This window comes from Astatotilapia calliptera, unplaced genomic scaffold, assembly GCF_900246225.1.
Source record: "Astatotilapia calliptera unplaced genomic scaffold, fAstCal1.2 U_scaffold_23, whole genome shotgun sequence".
NCBI classification, from domain to species: domain Eukaryota; kingdom Metazoa; phylum Chordata; class Actinopteri; order Cichliformes; family Cichlidae; genus Astatotilapia; species Astatotilapia calliptera.
Genome location: NW_020535760.1, coordinates 130,102 through 136,897, shown reverse-complemented (window position 1 = coordinate 136,897; position 6,796 = coordinate 130,102). Strand labels below are relative to the sequence as shown.

At 45.9% G+C, this 6,796-nt stretch overlaps 1 long non-coding RNA gene across 1 annotated transcript; it reads right to left on the bottom strand.

Moving 5' to 3' along the window:
* Positions 1–3,074: 3,074 nt before the first annotated feature.
* LOC113017855 (uncharacterized) lies at positions 3,075–4,659 on the bottom strand. Its single transcript, XR_003271602.1, has 3 exons — positions 4,584–4,659; positions 4,095–4,152; positions 3,075–3,151 (listed from the first exon to the last, which is right to left on the bottom strand). It is a non-coding gene; the product is annotated as an uncharacterized LOC113017855 (long non-coding RNA).
* Between the last annotated feature and the right edge of the window lie 2,137 nt (positions 4,660–6,796).

Sequence of the window (6,796 nt, the reverse complement as noted above, 5' to 3'; positions counted from 1 at the left end):
TGATCTCCGGCTCCGGCTGAGCGGGTCCCTCCTCGGCTGCTGGCAGCGAGAGCTCCTCCTCGGCTGCTGGCAGCGCCGGTTGTTCCTTCCGCTCGCCGGGCTCCTCTGCTGGTGGTTCGCTGAGCTGCTCCTGCTCGCTGAGCTGCTCCTGCTCCGGCTCGCTGAGCTGCTCCTGCTCCGGCTCGCTGAGCTCCTCGGGCATGCTGAGCTCCTGCTCGGGCATGCTGAGCTCCTCCGGCTCGCTGAGCTCCTGCTCGGGCATGCTGAGCTCCTCCGGCTCGCTGAGCTCCTGCTCGGGCATGCTGAGCTCCTCCGGCTCGCTGAGCTCCTCCGGCTCGCTGAGCTGCTCCTCGGCTGGCGGCTCGCTGAGCTCCGGCTCCCACTCGCTGAGCTCCTCCTCGGCTGGCAGCGCGAGCTCCTCCGGCTCGCCGGGCTCCTCGGCTGGCAGCGCGAGCTCCTCCTTGGCTGGCAGCGCGAGCTCCTGCTCCGGCAGCGCGAGCTCCTGCTCCGGCAGCGCGAGCTCCTGCTCCGGCAGCGCGAGCTCCTCCCGTTCGCTGAGCACCCACTGGGGCCCGCAGAGCTCTCACTCGGGCAGGGCAGGTGCGGGTGGTGAGGTAGCGGCCAGTGAAGCAGACGGCTGAGGGGCGACTGCAGGCGGATGAGTTGACGGCTGCGCTTCAGCCACAGATGGATGATCCGGAGGCGACGATGGTGTGGCAGCCACTCCCGGTAGACTGGACAGCGATGCAGGGACAGATGGGTGAAATGATGGCAGAGGTGGTCCGGCCGGCATATCGACCTCCAACTGAGGATGAAGGTGAGAGGCTGACAGGACTGAAGACCGAGCCACCAGCTGGGCAGCAAGCTGAGGTGAGGGTGAGATGGCTACTATGAAGGGTGGAGAGGATGAAAATGTTACAGCTGGCCCAACAAATTCCAGGGGTCCAGAGGCAACTGAGACCTCCAGTTCGGTCTCTGGGGAAGCCCTGGGGAGAACCTCCGTCTCCATGCGGCCAGACTGAGCCAAAAAGTCATTTGGGTCTGGATGCTCGGAACTCCCTAGCTCCCAGCTTACAGTCTCAGAGGGAATATTTGCTGGGTCTTTGGAGGTACAGCAAACAGTTTCTATTTTTATGTTTACAGAAAGGGAATTTATAACACCGGCAGAGTCCATTTTACTCACTGTGGCATCCAGAGCCGCTGGTCCTGAGTCTTCGACCAGCACAGGAGTGAGTGTGGATGTGGTTGAACGCTGCTTGCGAGGACGCCTTCTCCTCCATGAAGGCGGGGCCGGGTGTATGGAAACAGTCTTCTGCTGTTCATCTGGGTTGTGATTTTCAATGACATGATTAATAGACACAAACGAGTCGGGTTTACTCACTGCGGTGATGAGCGCTGTTGGTCCGTTGCCAGCTGACTGGGCTGAAACCGCAGGAGTGGGTTGAGGCATAATGGGATGGCGGTGGAGAGTGCGGCATGCCTTCTGTAATGGCGGATCAAACGATTGTGCCGCGAGCATCGACGGGAAAGCCCTCCGCCGACGCGTGAAAAACCAAGCAGCAAGAGTCTCTAGGAGAGCAGCCGAACTGTCCGTGCTCGGACCACCCAAGCCAAATAGTTCAAAACTCGAGCTCTCCCTTAAACTAGCGACCAGGTGCCTAAGTTTGTTAATGTCCAGAATGTTCGTGGTGAAGGTAGTGGATGAGAGATAATTGTCAAAGAACACTACCTGTATATGTCTCTTGGGTGGGTCTACAGCCTGGATTACGCTCCGGCAGTAATCCCATAGCTGCGTGAGCGATCTCTCCTCCGTGGCAACTCCTGAGTTTGCTGGGTCCATGGTGGTTGGCGGGATCATTCTGTTACGGTCTGGAGGGCAGACCGTGGGGATGTGGGGAAAGGAGGACCCAAAACGCAGACTCTGCGATGCAAACAGTGCTCTTTATTTACAGTGGAAAGCTGTAAACACAATAACTCCCCGTTGCTCCCTCGAACCCCATGTGCGTGCTTCCCTCCGACGTCTGTGCTCGTGCTCGTGCTCCCCGCTGTTGTGTTACTGCACACCCTGTGCGTGCTGCCCTTCTGGTCCCTCGTTTCACCTGCAGGACAATACAGAAGCAGCCGTTAACACTGAACCCGCGCGCACACACACACGATCCGCACTTCCTAATGCTACACACTGACTTGGAGTCTTAGCTTAATGATCCCGCGCCAGTGGGAGCTCCAACTCTCCCCTAAGTAGCTCCCCCGACGAGCCCTGATCACCAACAGGTGTGGCATGAACTTCAGGTGTGGCCAGTCCTTCCGCAGGGCCACACCCCTCAGGCCTGCAGGTGGCTGAGCTCCATCCTCCAGCTACACCCGCAGACATACACACCCATACCCTGCCTATACATATGAGTGGGACACAGACTAACACAGCACAGTGCAGAAAAACACACAAATCACCAAAATAATAATAACAACAATATCAACGGGAGGTGAGTCAAAACTGCTCACGGACCCCGAGTCCTCCAGAGCTGGGTCCGTGACATTTATATTGATATATATTTGCCTTCTGTTGACCATCACCTCAGGTTCACCATTACAGTTTCAGCATACAGATGCACACTGTCTAAATATGAACACATTCAAAAACTCATGTCTCAGAAATAAGCACAGCTGTTCATGTTTGTCATTAGAGTTTTATTTGTAAGAAAATTATGAACTTCATATTGTGCATCAAATAAAAGAACATTTCACAACTCTGAGTCAACAGAAACAGGTAACAGAAATGTCTCTAATGTAGACGTGTACAGTGTAGTGTAAGCATTAAAAGATCATAAAGGAAACACTAACATTCATGTGAAACTAATTGTAATAAAAAATGAGCAGGTGGTTAATAGATGTAAAAGAAAGAATCTGAAAACAACACTTTTTTGGTCTAAGTGATCAAAGTAGAAAACAGAACTGATGTTCAAGAACAAACCGTAGCTGCACTAATATTACACATCTCCATTGTTGTGGTGAACAGACATGTTGCTTTTAAAACCACATGCAGTGTGTGACCGTGACTGTTCACTGAGGCCATGAACGCCACTTCGCTGAAGCCTTCGCCTTCTTCTTCTTCTTCTAAATTGGAAGCAGAAGGAGCACGAGCTGCTTTGATCTACTGAAAGGAAAAAGCAGAACATCTGAGTTGAAACCAGTCAGCTGAAATCATTAAGACAGGAACAATCATTCAATGCAGTGTGTCAGGTGGCTTAGCCTGTTACAACTGTTGATACAAGCTAAATACGGTTAACACACAGTGTCAGGGAGCTCCAGTGTGGGAACTAGTGGCTTTAGGTTTGTAGTCATTTAACTTTCATTCATTCATTTAATTCAGGAGGAAGAAATGTCAGGTTGGTGCAGGCTGGTTACATGCATTTGGTCCCATGCTGTCTTTAACTAAATGACTTGGTTCATTTTATGGCTGGGCTGTATGTGGGGTTATATCATGTTATTTGGGTAGGAGTACCTGTCCCCTGTGAGACTTAGAAAGTTTCTCCATAAGTAGAGTTTCTAACTCTTCTAGCACATCTGTGGCTGACAGCTTTTTGGTGGCTCTTTTTACCCCACACTGGTTGTGAGTGTGTAAATAGCCCCACTAGTTCTTTTGGGTTGCAGTTAACTAGGGAGGAGGGGTGGGTCTGCCATGACTAGATGAATAACAATCATCTGGGATACATAAATTTCATAATGCATGCATATATCTCTATAAACCTGCCTGAGGGCTGCCATTTTTTACATTCAGTTATTTCTTTGTTGGATCTAAATAATGAATGTGTTACAGTTAAAGTGACACTGGTCAGTGTAAATGGCTCATTGGGACACAGAAACCTTTAAATTAAAACCTATCACCTGATATCGAGTGTCAAACAATATCAAAGCTGTAAACGCTGTTTACAGTCAGAATTTATAAAACTATGATTGTAAATAAATTCAAACAAGTGAGCTTTTCTCTTTGTGCTGAATATCAACACTGTGATTTCTTAGACTGTAAGCTTTACTTTAGCACAACCAGTTGTAGAAGCTGCCACTCCAAATGTCTTTTGATAACAAGAAAAAAATACCTTTTCAGTCCACGGCCTGAAGTTCTTCTCCGACATCTTCTGCCATCAGCTTTGTCTGCTGGTTTGAAGACAATAAACCACAAAAAAGATGATTTAGTCACTTTGTCTGCATCATGCAGCTCGAATGTGTCGTGTAACGATGTTGAATAGCCGTCGTTATCCCTCTGCTGTGTCAGTAGGATTGTACTGTACTGTACAGCATCTCATTGATATGTGAGGAATGCTAATGTAACACGATAACAGACTTACATCATTAAAACATAAAGGACAGGAGATATTTAGATATTTTTATATTTATATTACATTTTATAGCTGACGGATATTACTAAATAGATAGAATTTACTAAATAGCTGGATGAACATGAAAAATATGTCTATAATAACAAATGACCATGAGAGCCAGTCGAGTTAATTCAACTGGACACTCAAAAGACGTCCTTAAATGCTCTTTAAGTGGCAGAACAGATGAACAAACAGTTAATTGCTTACTTGAGATGAAATCTAATCAGCTACTTTGAAAACAGCTTCTAACTGGTTCCTCCTTTAACAGGATGACGGCTCAGGGGTAAGGCCATCATACAGTCCAGCAACCTTTATGGTTCTGCTTTGATTCACCAGGAACTATTAGGGAAACCTTCCAGCGCCTCCTGTGAAAGACACAGGGATAAACACACAAACATTTATTAACATGTTCCACAGTCTTCCAGTTTGATTTTCTCATCCTGTGGACAACAACGTACATGGATGCAGGTTTATTGTTAACTTTTGTAAGGTTTATTTAGTGAACATATCCAGCTGCAGCTCCACTGTGATCCTGAACTGGATAAGCACTTAAGAAATGTGTCAATAAATGGACAAACATCAACTTACTATATTTATCCAAACAGACGGGACCAATAATGCTTCGCTGAGTTAGAGACTTTAACAGACTCTTCTATGTAAGAATGTCTCGTGCTGATAGACCTGCAAACTTGACAACAAAGGTTTTTCAGACTGCATGTAGCTGTCCTCTATGTCAGCTCACACATTTACATTCATGTCACACTTATTTCTGCTTTCCCATTTTATAATTATTACTTACATTTTGATTAGATACCTTGAGTTTGTAAATGATCAGATTACATAATTGGAATACAATGTATCCAATTCAGAGGATGAAGCCTATCCCAGCTGATACAGGACAAAGACAGGCTGCCAGTTTATTGCAGGGCTAACACGATATGTGTAACAGAAAATCCACTTAAATGTTTGATATTTCTTATAATAATCATAATTATGACTATTATTTAAAGGTTTCTTTATAAATACATTTTGATTTTTTATAACCTCTAAAATATAAACGTGAGCTGTTTCAGATTCTGACCTCTGACCTCACTGCAGCTCCCTCTTGGAAGTACGTCTGCTTCTTGTCTACCCCCAGTGTCGACCGCCTGCCCTTGATATCACGTACTGTACCTGAGGAACAAAAAAGGACAAACACTTGCCTTCATTTAAGAAGTACATTCATACAGAGGTAATCTATGGAAACACACTAGTTCAACCTTTGGGAGAAATCAGTTCCTGTGAAACATTTCTGTAAATGAACATTATGTGGAGAATGAATGAAATGAGTTCTTCAGGTGACTCAGCAGTCCCACACTGACAAATGAAATCTAGTTAAACTATTAAGCATCTTTGCTCTTCTGAAATCTGTGTTAAACAACAACAAACATAAATTAGTAACAAAAATACAGCTGAGTAGAGGCTTTACAAACCACCAGCAGCCATAATGCTAAATTTCGTTTTAAGTTTAAACGAAGCACTGAAACTTGCACATATTTATTATAGATACACTGAAGCTAATCGAGATATTTGCTGTCAATCTGTGGCTGCGATTAAACACTTTACTGGAAACTTTATTAACTAGTAACTTCATCAGTCATGACAGAAGCTAATATTTCTCTGCTAACATCGTTTAACCAGTAACAGCTTTACTCCAATATAAGCTAACGTTTACACCGTAACTTTAAGCTAGCACCATAAAGACAGTAAAACACGTAATAATATCTACAAATGCATCTTAAAGCTGTTATATTAGCACTCTGTGTATTACTAAGATAACCACATTAACATTACTGACACTCGCTGACTTTTAATAGTCATTCTATAAATGCTGTCCGTTTAAATGGTCTTACCTGTACACACTGCATATCCACCGGATTCCAGCCAGAGTGGATTCTGGAGTCTTCCACGCTCCTGTTAGTGATCCTCCATCTGGATGGATGAGAACCACCTTCTGAACAATCTAGCAGGAGATGGTCCATATCTATGGGACTGATTTGTTCTAATAACGCCCATTGTATGGACTGATAACAGCCGAAGCGGGTGAATAAAGTCACCCAGTAGCTAGCTGTGCCATTACCCAGCATACATCACTCCCTCCATTCCCGACGCGAGGGGGGGTACCCTGCGCATCCATCAGTGAAGCAGAGGGAGCCTGACCATGCGTCACATGTTTGACGAGTTGGGAGTGAGAACGTGTTGATCTGAACGCTACCCCAACAGAGGTCGATTATCTTGTTAATAATTTTACCTCCTCACTACGTACGACTCTGGATACTGTAGCTCCAATGAAAACTAAGGTCTCTAATCAGAAGTACCTGACTCCGTGGTATAATTCTCAAACACGTACCCTAAAGCAGATGACTCGTAATCTGGAGAGG